The sequence below is a fragment of the Serinus canaria genome, chromosome 1 (assembly GCF_022539315.1).
Source record: "Serinus canaria isolate serCan28SL12 chromosome 1, serCan2020, whole genome shotgun sequence".
Taxonomy (NCBI): domain Eukaryota; kingdom Metazoa; phylum Chordata; class Aves; order Passeriformes; family Fringillidae; genus Serinus; species Serinus canaria.
This window is the reverse complement of record NC_066313.1, coordinates 27200783-27215588: the sequence shown is the minus strand read 5'-3', so window position 1 is coordinate 27215588 and position 14806 is coordinate 27200783. Positions and strand designations below refer to the sequence as shown.

Here is a 14806-nt window from a genome sequence, read left to right as displayed (position 1 = left end):
CCGAGACTTTAGCACTGGTTGAGTTAAGCCTAAACCCACTGTTACTGAACAGTGAAACTGGAAGGAGATAAAATCTTACAGGAGATATCCATGAAAAAGGCTCAAAATAACTGCATGAAACATTCTCTGGATACACAGAGATATCATGAAAGGACAATATTTATCTACACAAAACAGTACATAAAACAGACCCACTGTTTCTTGCAAGAGTTTCTTTAATGGCACCACCACAAAATGGATTAGAGACAATAGCAGAAGCCATGGTATCACAGGGGCATTTTAAAACAAATCACAAAGAAGGTGACAAAAGCAGAGGCAGAGATCTAGGTCTCAAATTTCTTGCTGGGACTGCCTCTTTCCTCAGCTTTAGAAGATTTGCATTCTAATAAGAGCGGCCAGCACGAAGGGGACGCAGGAAGGAAAGCTTGTCATTGAAATTGATGGCCTTGTAATTTGGAAGGTTTTCACGTTCTCGAGCAATGTATTGAATTCCACTTCCATCACTGTGCTCACACAGCAGCCAGGCACCTCTCTGGACTTTGTGGGAAGACATGATGTCATTGTCGTGTCCTGCAGCCAGGTTGGTTGCTTCTCGTACTACCCTGCTCTTCCCTTGATAGTTGGTATGCTCATAGAGAGTGATCTCTGGGTTGCTCAGATCGTCAGTGATCATCTGCAGAGAACTGACCTTATTATTCATCTTTGAACTAAAAAAGCTATGGTCTCCCTCCTCAAGTACCAGAAATTGGCCTCTGTAGTTTGAATGCTCATAAAGCACCCAAGGCTGGCCAATTACTTTTGCCGAGGAGGCAAGATCATTCCAATCTGCATCTCTTAAATTGGCAATATCAGAGGTGAATTCTTTGGACAGACCCTGGAAATTGGCACGCTCATAAAGAATGATTCTTCCCATCTCAGTAGGAATTCTAGAGTTTTAATGTCTTCCTCTAGGAACTGGATGACAGCCTGCACAAAAGGAGGACAGAAAACAAGCAATGCTTGTAAGAAGCCTTTTGGACCTTGAAACAAAATTATGGACACCCAGAAGGGAAAAGGGAAAAGGAAAGATAAAACATTTTGAACAAAGAATAAACATAGAAGTAACTGGAAAAGAGTAAGGTCATGATATGTGTGTGTTGGTTTAGTTGCATACTCAAGGTTAAGCTGTAGAATACTCTCACATTCACCCACCACAATTGTGTATCACTGGCCCCCTCCACCCTCTCCCTTGGTCAGGTTTGTCTTTCCTGCAGCCATCCATCCATCCATGCCCTCGTGCCCTGGGAGATGGGCTCAGTCTCTGCACACCCACAGCAGACCCTCAGGGCTGTGCAGCACTCTCAGCCCAGCACTAAAGCCTCCTTCCCTTGCCCTGCACGGCACAGCAGCTGCCCAAGAAACCCTTCCAGCTCTGCTGTGCAAAGGGTGCCTCTTACCTTGCTGTCAGCTGCAGGGCTGGGGAGAGCTGAGGGCAATTCCTCCAGGGCAGGGCTGTGGTTTGTGCAGGGTCTCTCACCTCCCTGGATTTATACTTGCACAGAAGTCTCACAAAGCACCCCAGACGACGGAACTGAAAGCGTCCAATATTACCCCCTGGGATCAAAACTCATTATCCATTATATTTTGCTTTCTATTGTCCTACAACCAGACATCTTCTTCCTCTTGTACAAAAATCCATTGAAGCATGAGTGACTTGATGAAATGGGGGAAGTTCAGTTCTTGTTTGTCCTTCTCCTCCAGAAGAAAATGGAATCACAGTAATAAAAGTGTATGAATGTATTTTGTGACATGTGTGCTGTAGAATGTTTCTGCCTGTTGGAGGTTACATTTTGCTTTTCTGGGAAGAATATTGAATACACAACCTTAGTCTTACTAAGAGGTTTTTTTGGGAGATATCCAGGTAGTAGAGAGGACATCTACGTATTTTTTTCTTTTTTCAGTTGTCTTTTGTCCTTAGGATCACAATATTATTATATGTTGGCAAAGGCCTCCAAGATCCAACCTTTGACTGAATGCCATCATGCCCACTAAACCATATTGCAAAGGACCATTTCTGCTTGTGTTTTGAACACTTCCAACGATAATGACTCCACCACTTCCCTGGGCAGCCCATTCCAAATTTTAACAATCTTTCAATGAAAAAATGTTTCCTAATATCCAGCCTGAACCTCTCCATGCACTACTGAAGGCCATCTCCCCTTGTTCCTCCCTTGCCTGGGACAAGGGCCAAACCCCCACCTTGTCACAAGCTCCTCTCAGGTACTGTCAAAACTAAACACATCTGCCCTGAGCCTCCTTTTCCCCAGGATAAACACCCCCAGTTCCCTCAGCTGTTTATCATCAGACCTGTGCTCCAGACCCTTCACCAGCCTTGCTGCACTTCTCTGGACTCACTCCAGCCCCTCCATGTCTTTCTGCTAGTAAGGGCCCCAAAATGAGCACAGCATTCAAGGTGTGGCCTTGAGGAACAATCCCTGCCCTGCTCCTGCTGGCCACACCATTGCTCATACAGGCCAGAATGCCATTGGCCTTCCTGGCCACCTGGGAACACTGATGGCCCATGTTCAGCCCTCTGAAGGTGTATTGAATTTGGGCAGTAAAAGGCTATATCATCAGTGTGATCAATGTCTTGAGGTGCAACCAAATATGTGATATTTAGGTACAGGCTGCAGGTGAGAGTTTGGCCAGGATCACAGCAATTATCACTATGCTCACCAAGACTTTAGCACTGGTTGAGTTAAGCCTGAACCCACTGTTCAGGCTTAACTCCCTAAAGAACCCTTCAAGGGATGCCCCATCCCTTGAAGGGTTCTTTAGGGTCCCTTCCAACCCAAACCATCCTCTGATTCCTTGACATATTTATTCATGTACGTATTTTTGCATAGTAATAGATGGGCATGGTACTATTGTAGATGATAATCAAAACCATCAATATTGTCATCTCAAAAGCTGAAAGAAGGTCCCAGTGTGGAACCCGGAAACAGGATGTAAATAGAGACCTTCTGCCATGGTGTAAAACCAGCTTCAAAATCAAAAATTTAAAGCAGAATCATGGCAAAAGTAACATAGATATTTGCAGACATTTATTTGGCACTCAATACTGTTTTATTTTAAATAGAGCTTTATACTTTCAGTTTTGAAATTAAACACTTGAATCTGCTTAGACATGGTGTTTCTTTCACAAACATGTCAGGCAGCCATCTTATTATGCTAAATATGACCCTAAACATTCTTCCAATTCAGACTGAAGTAAATGCTTCAGATAATACTTCTTTTTAATGTTTTTCCTCTATCAATTTCTTCCACTGCTGTCCATGGACCACCAATATTGTTTCTCCTCATTTCCCCATCCTCCTTTATTTTCTTCTCCAGATAGGTACGAATTATTTCCTACATCAAGTTATTGGTTCTCCCAGATGCCACACTATGCTCTCAGTGACTCCTACTGGAGCTCTGCTGTGCAGAAAACAGCATCCCATAAACTCCTCTGCTGGGAATTCTTCAGTGTGTGTCCCCAGGACTCAGCCCATCTGTCTCTGGTCACTGGTCTTTCAAGGTGCTTTGATACGACTTGTTCTGCTCTGGGGTTCCTGACCAACTTCCAAGCACCAGAATCACCATCTAATGAGTTACTGAATTGAATTCAACTACAAATAAATTGCAGAATCAGCTCTATTTCTGCATTTTTAAATAACTGCCTTTGGTCACTTATCAGTAGGAACTTACTTTACAGGATCATGCTACTAGAAGTTGTGCTTCCTCCCTGCTGGTTTTGGAATTAACTCACAGGCATTCTGGACAGCATTAAAAAGTCATCACCAGAACACTTCCCAGAGTCAGCTCTGAACCCTTTTTCCTTTGTCAGTTGTTTAAAATATTTCTGGTTCGTGTTTTGACAAAATCTTTTATGTTGTCACTTTAAATTCTCATTAAAATCTACATAAGTATAAACTGAATTTTAGTGCAAAAGTAACTGGATGTAAAGATGGATTCTCTGTTTCCTTGATTGGTTCTTAATTTCTGTTTGCATTGGTTCTTAATTTCTGTTTGCATTCTTGTTGAAAGACAGTATGATGTCTGCTCAAAGGAAACTGTCTGCAGCAGCCCAACCACTACCACAAATAGAAGCTAGGGAAAGGTTCGAGAGTACTCTGAGACCTGGGTCACTGGGTGGTCATGTTGGGTCTAAGAGTGTCTTCCCCAAGCTTTGAGCACCGTGTGGCACAGAGCAGGGTGTGGTGCTTTGGCAGGGAAGCCGTGGCTGGACTTGCCTGAACACCTGAGCTACAACAGAGGCAGTGACACGGGGCAGACAGGCTGCTGCAGGGCATGGGGTCTGCAAGAGCAGATTGAAGAGGCATCCTGCACTGGCCTGAGCCTCAATGGATTGCTCTGTTGAGTCTTGGTGTCTCTCCTCCTTCAATTACCAGCTCTACAGGTGTCTCCTTCTGTCCTGCTGAGACACATCTTACTCCACAGGCTTCCACCACCTGTGTTATTTAAAGTGTGGGAAGACAAGCATGTAAGGGTATGTGGTACATGACAGCCTCTGTTTCATTAACTTTATCAAATAAAAACATTTCTTGGTTCAAGAGAAGTTATAATGGTGTGATTTGCCAGCAAAGTTTGAGCTGGAGCAGCCAGCAAGCAGGGCATGGATATACACAGGGATTTCAGACTGGCAGGAGACTCGTGCTGGGATTCAAGGCACCCACGGCTGCCAGAACACCAATGAGAGCAGTGTGTGCTGTGTGTGGGCTGGCTGCAAGCACCAACCTGCACTAGCCAGGGAGTGGGAGACACCAAAGTGTGTTCTGCTCAGAGAGCCCAGAGCCAGGTGTGTGACTGGACAGGCTGAGAGCGCTCAGTCCCTTTGGGAGCACCTGTGCAGGTGCTTGTGGCTGTGGAGAGTGAGGGTGTGCAGGTCTTCACTAGAGGGCTTCCATGTAGGTGGTCTGCAGAGGAGGAAGGGGACAGGGCTGTCTGTCTTCCATTCCATTCAGTGGGAGTGCTGGTGGTGCCAGCTGTGGGGTGGCTGAGGGCAGCCCCTGGTGTGTGCCAGCCGGTGCCGTGTCCGTGTCCTTTCCGTGCCAGGTGAGTGCCTGTCCCTGGGACACACAGCCAACCCCAGCATGGGCTGTCCCTGCAGCCTGGGCAGTGGCACTGGGAAAAGCAGCCCCCGACAGAGAGCCTGCAGCCTGGGCTCCAGCAGCTGAGCAGGAGGAGCTCCTGGGGCTGAACTCTGCTCATCCTGAGCTATCCCTACACACAGAACTTGAAAAGTGTCTTGGCCAGGCAGAAACCCTGGAACTGGGGCTTTTCTACAAAAAAAAAACAAAAAAACAACCAAAAACCCTGGTGTAACTTTAGTGTTCTTTCCTTTTACTTTCAATCCTGATCAGCTGTTTGTAGGAACTATCGAGGGCTTTCTGAGAAGAGCATCTTGTGTGTCGAAATCCTACAGATCTGCAGATGCTCTCTCAGTTCTCTTTTTCTTCCACTTGTGCTTGGATGTGATTCTACTTGTAATCCCTTGAAAGCAGGAGAGCCACATCATGAAAAATTTCCCTCCAAAAAGACCCAAATTTACCAAGAAATCCCCAAACACTAAACTGAGGAGAGACCAATTGCAGGGACACATTAATTGCTGAGTGCAAGGACAATGCAAAGGAGCTCATTAGACCACTGAGGCCATGCCAGTGCACAGAAATCCCCACCAGGACAGCACTGGTGTGACAAGGCTGAATGGGATGGACAAGGGACATGGAACATCTTTATTGCCAGCAGGATTCCTCAGCAATATGACTGAGGAAATAGTGGGATTTGCCTGTCTTGGTCCTTATGTGATGAGCTTGAATGATCCAGGGATCCAGGAGGGTCCCTGGGGGGATCCAGGAGGGTCCCTGGGGGGACCCAGGGGGGTGACTGAATTTCAAAGTGACCTTTGGTTGCCATTGGGTCCAGTCAGGGGACCTGTGTTAACCTTAACAGCTTAACACAGGGACATCTGTGAGGTGAATTATGTTTGCTGGTAGCTTCATCCAGTCAAGGTCTTGAAAACCTCAGGGTCTGCAGACTACACAACATTGGAACACAAGCCCTGTGAGGAATGACTGAGGGAGCTGGGGTTGTTTAGCTTGGAGAAAAGGAGACTCAGAGGTGACCTTATCACTCTACAACTTCCTGAAAGGTGGTTGTAGGCAGGTGGGGATTGTTTTTTCCTTCCAGACAGCAACTGGCTGAACAAGAGAACACAATCTTATGCTGCACCAAGGGAAATTTAGGTTGGGTGTTAGGAAAAAGTTTTTTATGGAAAGAGTGATAAAGTTCTGGAATGGTCTGCCCAGGGAGGTGGTGGAGTCACTATCCCTGGGTGTGTTTAAAAACAGATGGATGTGGCCTTTGGTGCCATGGTTTAGTTGAGGTCATCAGGCATGGGTTGGACTCAATGATCTTAAAGTTCTCTTCCAACCTAGTGATTGTGTGATTGTGTGACTGTGTGATCTATAGTGGTGTGATTTAAAATTGTCTGATCTCACAGAGAAAACGTTTCTCAGCCATGGAAGAGAAAAGGCTAAGGGAGGTACACGCAAAAGGACACCTGGGAAAGAGTCCTTTCTGGGAACAATGAAGCTCTGATGGAAAGTAAGGAAAAAAATATGACCCTAAGGAGTTTTCAGGACTGACAGAAGAGCCAGAGACCATGGGGAATCTCCACCCTTGCAGCTGTTCAGAAATCACTTGAAGATGGCCATGAGGAACTTGATCATGTTTGAAGGTAGCTCTGCTGTAAACAAGGCCTTGGATTAAGGAGGTCCCTTCTACATTAATTTTTTCTGCCAGTAACTCTAAGGAAATTTAAAAGCCTTTGTCATTCTCTGCCTCATTACATCCTTTGTTCCATTTGAATGAAAAAATGTCATCATCAACACTTTTATACAATAACTTAGATTATTTCTGGTACCTTTATAAATATCATTTCCCAACATCAGGCTTCCTTCCCAATTCTTCTAGAGGCTCTCAATCATTACAAATGTTTCTACTACCAAGAAAAGACAAAAGATTACCTGAGTGCACATACATTACACCTTAAAGTGGGACATTGCAAGAATCCTCAGGTCACAGTGTCAGCAACATGGAAAGAATATCCACAAGGATGTTCTTACATATTAACTTTTTTCCATTGTATGAATCCACTCCAGAATCTCGAATTCTTTCTATATATGTGGTGTTCTTCCACAGTCCTTCACAACATTCAGGAATTATCCTCTGCATGCCTGAGAAGCAGCTAGAAAGGCACTGCTCTTCTACCCTTTCATGCCACAGCCAAAAACCACCCAGCCTCAGCTGAAAACATGCTAAAGCCTTAGCAGAGATTCAGCCTACACAGCCCTACACAGGAGGATAGGGCAGATTTCCCCCTCAGCCAGCCTTGCACAGCACAGCATTCTGCTGGGACTTGGAGCCAGATCGACTCACTGTGCTGATATTCAAAGTTTATAGCTGCTGCTGTAAAAAGAGGTACTGAAGATGCAAAATGAGGAACATGAAACTGAGAGACTGGGACCTGAAACCACGGCAAGGTTGACTGTGCTGCTGAATTTGCACATCCTAGAATCACAAAATCACAGAATGATTTTGGCTGGGAGAGCTCTCAAACACCATCGAGTTGCAAACTCCTGCCACGAGCAGGGAGATTTTCCACTAGACCAGGTTGTCAAAACCTCATCCAGCCTGGCCTTTGATGGAGCATCCACGGCTTCTCTGGGCAATCTGTGCCAGTGCCTCACACCCCTCACCACAAAAATACTCTTCCAAGTGTCCAGTTGAAATCTCCTCTCTCTAGGTTTCAAAGGCCCCAGGAACAATCTGCAGAGCTGCAGGCAGTGCTCCAGGTGGGATCTCGTCATAGGGGATTACAGGGGAAGAACCCCCTCCCCTGACCTGCTGAGCACATCCTTTGGCAGCCCAGGATAGGGTTGGAAGGCTGGAAGCTTTCCATGCTGCAAGCTCAAAGTGCTGGCTCATGTCCAGTTTTTCACTGTCCCCAGTTCCTTCTCAGCAGGGCTGCTCCCAGAGCACTCATCCCCAGACTGATCTGATCCCACAGATCAGGAGGTGAAGGCTTTGCTGAAGCTGTGCTGGCTGTCTCCAATCACCCCCCTGTCCTCCATGTGCCTGCAAATCCCAGCACAGAAGTGGAAAATGCAGGGAGTAGTTGGAGGCATGGAATTGTTAGGCACACACCCATGAAGGGCCTTGTCAGGGTCAATGGGAACCAGTAACAAATGGGGTCCCTCGAGGGTCCCTGCTGGCACCAGGAGTGCTCCCTGTGTTCATCCATGGCACAGGCAGTGGGGTGGAGTGCACCCTGGGCAGGTTTGCAGGTGGCTCCGAGCTCAGGGGGGCGTTTGATAGAGCTGAGGGAAGGGGCCATGCACAGGGACCTTGGCAAGCTTCAGCACTGGCCCCAGGTGCACCTCATGACGTTCAAAGAGGCCAAGTGCAGCTCCTGCCTGTGACCAGAGCAGGGAAATCAGGGCACACGGCGGGTCAGCACAGAGGGAGATGAACCCTGCAGTGCAGAGCTGCCGTGGGACAGCTGCCACAGCACACAGCTCAGGGCGTGCTGCTCCCTTTAGGCACTGGGGCAGGAGGGCTGAGACTCTGCTCGTCCAGGTGAACTTGCACATGGCAAAACAGAGCATGGAGCACCTACTCATCCCTCCTCCCTTATCAAGATACTACAGGTTTAAAAGCACAAGTCAGTTGTTTCCACTGGGATCAAACAACCAATTCAAAGTTATGAGAACTTATTGTTTGATTATGTGATTTGGGCAGTGGAAGACTGTATCACCAGAGTCATCCATCAGTATGATTGATGGTACACAATGCCATCAAAATTGTGCTATTTATGTACACTGCATGGGAGAGTTTGGCCAGGATCACAGCAATAATCAACATGGTAGATTTTAGCACTGGTTGAGTCAAGCCCAAACCCGCTGCTACTGACCAGTGAAACTGGAAGGAGACAGTGCTCCAGTGGATGCCCAGGAAAAATATGCAGTGACTCTATGAAGCATTCTCTGGACACACAGAAACATCTCACCATGGAAGAGCAATATTTATTTATTTATTATAAAATGCTGAACAGACCCACTGCTAATTGCAAAAGATTCTTTACTGGCACCAGTGTAAAATGGATTACAGACAATGGCAGAAGCCTTGGTACATTTGTAAAGCAGATTAAAAAGAAGGTGATGCGGCCCTACACATTTTCAGTTTCACTTAGTAACAGAGACAACATGCAATGTTTCAGCATTCCATAGCCCAGGACTCTGGAATGCCAGCTGAAGGTGTATTAGATTACACATCCCTGGCATGTTTCTTAGCTTGGACAATATTTCATATGATCAAGAGTGATAATACTTTCATTTATGGGGCTGGAGAAGCATGCAAGGCAGGATAGAGAAGCACAGATCTGCAGTGCAGCACAGCAGAGAGCTCCCAGGGAAAAAAGACTACACAAGCAGAAGGAAAAATCTAGATCTCAAATTTCTTGCTGGTGCTGCACCTTCCTCACCTTTGGAGGATTTGCATTCTAATAAGAGCGGCCAGGGCGAAGGGGACGCAGGAAGGAAAGCTTGCCATTGAGGTAGATTGCTGAGTAATGTGGAAGGTTATCTTTTTCTCAAGCAATGTATTGGATTCCACTTCCATCACTGTGCTCACACAGCAGCCAGGCACCTCTCTGGACTCTGAGGGAAGACATGATGCCATTGTCGAATCCCGCAGCCAGGTTGGTTGCCTGTCTTATGACTCTGCTCCTCCCATGATAGTTGGGATGCTCATAGAGAGTGATCTGGGGATCATGCAGATCTTCAGTGATCATCTGCAGAGAGCTGGTCGTATCATTCATGCTTCTACCAACAGAGTCATGTTCCCCCTCCTCAAGTACCATTAACCTGCCTGTATAATTTATGTGCTCATATGCCACCCAAGGCTGGCCAATTACTTTCACTGAGGAGGTAATATCATTAAAGTCCAAATGTCCCAGATTGGAAATGTCAGAAGTGATTTCTCTGGACACACTCCTGAAGCTGGCATGCTCATAAATGATGATTTTTCCCATCTCAAGACTTCTGAGAATGAAAGTTCTTGCAGGCGGCCTTGGATGACAGCCTGCACAAAAGGAAGAGAGAAAACAAGTATTGCTTGTAAGAAGACTTTATACAAAATGATAGAAAGCCCAGCACTAAAGCCTCCTTCCCTTGCCCTGCACTGCACAGCAGCTGCCCAAGAAACCCTTCCAGCTCTGCTGTGCAAAGGGTGCCTCTTACCTTGCTGTCAGCTGCAGGGCTGGGGAGAGCTGAGGGCAATTCCTCCAGGGCAGGGATGTGGTTTGGGAAGGGCATCTCACCAGCCTCCATTTGTAGCTGGCTCAGAAGTCTTGTGAAACAGCCAATTGCACAGAACTGGGAAGTAGTACCATGCCCCAGACACCAAAAATCATTAACTATCCTGTCCTAGATAAGATGTTCCTATGATCAGACATCTTCTTGTCTTGTTCAAAAGTCGCATGAAGTGCGAGTGACTTGATGAAACCTGGAAAGTTAAATTCTTGTTTGTCCTTCTTCTCCAGAAGAAAATGGAATCACAGTAATAAAAGTGTATGAATATATTTTGTGACACGTGTGCTGCAGAATGTTTCTGCCTGTTGGAGGTTACATTTTGCTTTTCTGGGAAGAATATTGAATACACAACCTTAGTCTTACTAAGAGTTTTGATGGAAGATTTCCAAGCGACAGTGGTGAGGTTCATATAATATTTTTCTTTTCTTTTCCCTCTTCCCCTTACAATCACAGTATCATTGATGCTAAAAAATGCCACCAAGATCATCAAATCCAGCCTTGAACCAAATGCCACCATGCCCACTAAACCATATTGCAAAGGACCATTTCTACTTGTGTTTTGAATATTTTCACCGATGGTGACCCTACCACTTCCCTGGGCAGCCCATTCCAAAGTTTAACAATCTTTCAGTGAAGAAATGCTTCCTAATATCCAGCCTGAACCAATCCATGCACAACTGAAGGCCATCTCCCCTTGTCCCACCACTAACTGCCTGGAGAAGAGCCAAACCCCCACCTTGCCACAAGCTCCTCTCAGGTACTGTCAAAACTAAACATATCTGCCCTGAGCCTCCTTTTCCCCAGGATAAACACCCCCAGTTCCCTCAGCTGTTTATCATCAGACCTGTGCTCCAGACCCTTCACCAGCCTTGCTGCCCTTCTCTGGACTCACTCCAGCCCCTCCATGTCTTTCTGCTAGTAAGGGCCCCAAAATGAGCACAGCACTCAAGGTGTGGCCTTGAGGAACAATCCCTGCCCTGCTCCTGCTGGCCACACCATTGCTGATACAGGCCAGAATGCCATTGGCCTTCCTGGCCACCTGGGAACACTGATGGCCCATGTTCAGCCCTCTGAAGGTGTGGATGCCCCATCCCTTGAAGGGTTCTTTAGGGTCTCTTCCAACCCAAACCATCCTCTGATTCTGTGCTGTATATATTCATGTATATATTTTTGCATAGTAATAGATGGGCATGGTACTATTATAGATGATAAACAAAAGCACCAATGTTGCTGTCTCAAAACCAGACAGAAGATCACAGTGGAGAATCCAGAAACTGGAGGTCAGTAGGGCCCCACTAATATGGTGCAAAACCAACTTCAAAGTCAGAATTCTAAAGGAGAGGCATGGCAAAAGACCACCAGAGATCTTTGCAGATTCTTATTTTGTATGAAATACTGAATATTTTAAATTGTGCTTTATACTGTCAGTTTTGAATTTAAACACTTGAATCAGATTAGACATGGTGGTTTCCTTTCATATTATTCTGCCAAATATAACTCCAAATATTTTTCCAATTCAATCTAAAGTAAATGCTTCAGATAATACTTCTGCAGCCTGGGCTCCAGCAGCTGAGCAGGAGGAGCTCCTGGGGCTGAACTCTGCTCATCCTGAGCTATCCCTACACACAGAATTTGAAAAGTGTCTTGGCCAGGCAGAAACCCTGGAACTGGGGCTTTTCTACAAAAAAAAAAAAAAAAAAACAACCAAAAACCCTGGTGTAACTTTAGTGTTCTTTCCTTTTACTTTCAATCCTGATCAGCTGTTTGTAGGAACTATCATGGGCTTTCTGAGAAGAGCATCTTGTGTGTTGAAATCCTACAGATCTGCAGATGCTCTCTCAGTTCTCTTTTTCTTGCACTTGTGCTTGGATGTGATTCTACTTGTAATCCCTTGAAAGCAGGAGAGCCACATCATGAAAAATTTCCCTCCAAAAAGACCCAAATTTACCAAGAAATCCCCAAACACTAAACTGAGGAGAGACCAGTTGCAGGGACACATTAATTGCTGAGTGCAAGGACAATGCAAAGGAGCTCATTAGACCACTGAGGCCATGCCAGTGCACAGAAATCCCCACCAGGACAGCACTGGTCTGACAAGGCTGAATGGGATGGACAAGGGACATGGAACATCTTTATTGCCAGCAGAATTCCTCAAGAGCAATATGACTGAGGAAATAGTGGGATTTGCCTGTCTTGGTCCTTATGTGATGAGCTTGAATGATCCAGGGAGCCAGGAGGATTGTAGGATTGGGGGTGACTGAATTTTAAAGTGACCTTTGGTTGTCATTGGGTCCAGTCAGGGGACCTGTGTTAACCTTAACAGCTTAACACAGGGACATCTGTGAGGTGAATTATGTTTGCTGGTGACTTTATCTAGTCAGGTCTTGAAAACCTCTGAGTATGCAGGCTATCCATCCTCTCTGAGTGATGTGGTTTAAAATTTTCTGACATCATCATGAACATGCTTCTCACTATGTCAGTTGAATACTCTCCTGATTTCATTAATGTCTCTCACATTTTCATCCTCTCACAATATGCACTCTGAAAAGTTTAGTTTCATCTTCTCAGTTACTTGCTCATAAGTATTGGAAAGCTGCTATTAGGTCCCACCAAAACATTTTTTCCCAGCTGAACAAGACCTATTCCCCTGCTTCTCCTCCCAGGGAAGTGCTGCAGCCCCCTGAACTTCTCCATGGCCCCCATTGAACTCTCCCAGTTTACCAACACCTTCCTATGCTACATCAGCCAGAACTGGATGCAGCGTTCTAAATGCTGCCAAAGAAGCAGTGAGACCTTAATCTGCCGATTTAGGCTCCTGTAAGTGCAGCCCAGGATCCTGTTAGTCATTTCTGCTGCCAGGGCAGATTTGGTTCATGTTCAGCTTGTGCCTGCAAAAGCCACCAGGTCTATTTCAGCAGAGCTGCTCCCCAGACAGTCTGTGCCAGGCATGTGTCATTGCAAGGGGTTCTTCCTTCCCAGATGCAGGACTTTGTCCACTTCCAGTTTCATAAGAGTCCTTGCCAACCCGTTCCACCTGGCTTCAAGACCCTTTTGGATGGCAGCTCCGTTGTCAAGGGGTGTCACAGGCAAATTTATTAAAAAAGCACCCCCTCACCTCCTGCAGCATATGTGTCTCAGTGATAAATATATGGGGACTGCAAGTCTCCATCTTAGGGGCATGAGGAGAAGTGTCCTGGTGAAAAAGCAACCAAAAAAGTGCTATCTATGGAGCTGGAAAAGAGCAGTCCCAAAAGGGTAATGATCCTGGATGCCAAGAGAGGGAGAGAATCTGCAAGAAATAGTGTCAGCGCTCTGTTGTTTCAGCCCATGGGTGATCTATCCTTTTTATGTTAAAGACTGAATAACTGAAGTGCCTGACCTATTTTAGCAGCAGGGGAGATACTGGAGTAACAAACATGAAGATCCAGGTGGGAATGCAGTAGCCTGGTGGAAGAGTATTGCTTTTTATTTTTACAAACCTTAAACTCATCCATAGTTACTAGGGTCATTAGGGAGTTTCTCAACTGACAGAATTATCAGTAGTAAGACCTCAGGAGAAAGATACTTCATCCATGAAATTCAGAAAGAGATTTTTTTTCCAGCTGTCTTTTCTCTACACCTTCTTTAAGGATAAAGGTTCCCTTTCTTACACAGCAGAAGCGCGGAACTTTCAAAATTTTGACACTAATGCTAATGAAAAATAAGATTTATTAAGACTAGCATTTGAAAAATCCAGTTGTTGAAAAGTGACAACACTGTACAAATAAAACCCTCTGTGACTTGGGTCTACACCCAAATGGAGTTAAGAGGACTGTGACAAGCTTTAGGTGCACTCTGCTGCCTCAGTCCAGCCAAGAGTTGACACGTCAGTCACCCTGTTCCCCTGCCCACCCAAAGAGTGTCCACACATCCTCTGTGCACATTCCTGTGTTCATCTGATGTGAAAAATGTGTATTTTATGATTGGCTTTTTGCAAATATTAACATGAATATTATATGTGTTGTGTTAGAACGTTATGCTGTATTAATTTTCTTAAGTAGTGTGTTAAATATAGTTTTGGGTCGTAACAAAATGTTAAAATGGAAACTATGCTATGTAAGATACTTTTTTTTAAAAAAGGACTCACACCAAGATATCAGCCACAGGACACCTAAATCTTTCTGAGAAAAAGAATTTATTGCTTTCTTATCAGAAGAAATGAACTTCCTTCCACCTCGCTCAGGCTTAACGATGCCGTCAGGATGAAGAGGAAGAAGCTGACACTGACCAGACAGAATCCTGTATTTAAGTAGAATTTATGCATCACGTATGAGGTGTATGAATATGCAACAGGCTGTTGTTTTTAAGGGTTAATCCTCTGTTAAAGTGTGTCCTTTTTCAGGCTTATGCTGCCC

General features: G+C 45.4%; 1 long non-coding RNA gene across 1 annotated transcript in view; it reads right to left on the bottom strand.

Moving 5' to 3' along the window:
• Positions 1-9105: 9105 nt before the first annotated feature.
• Positions 9106-14806, bottom strand: part of LOC108961345 (uncharacterized) — a 29065-nt gene continuing 23364 nt past the window's right edge. Inside the window, exon 2 of the long non-coding RNA XR_003945601.2 lies at positions 9106-10182. This is a non-coding gene — a long non-coding RNA (uncharacterized LOC108961345). The remainder of the gene's footprint in view (positions 10183-14806) is intronic.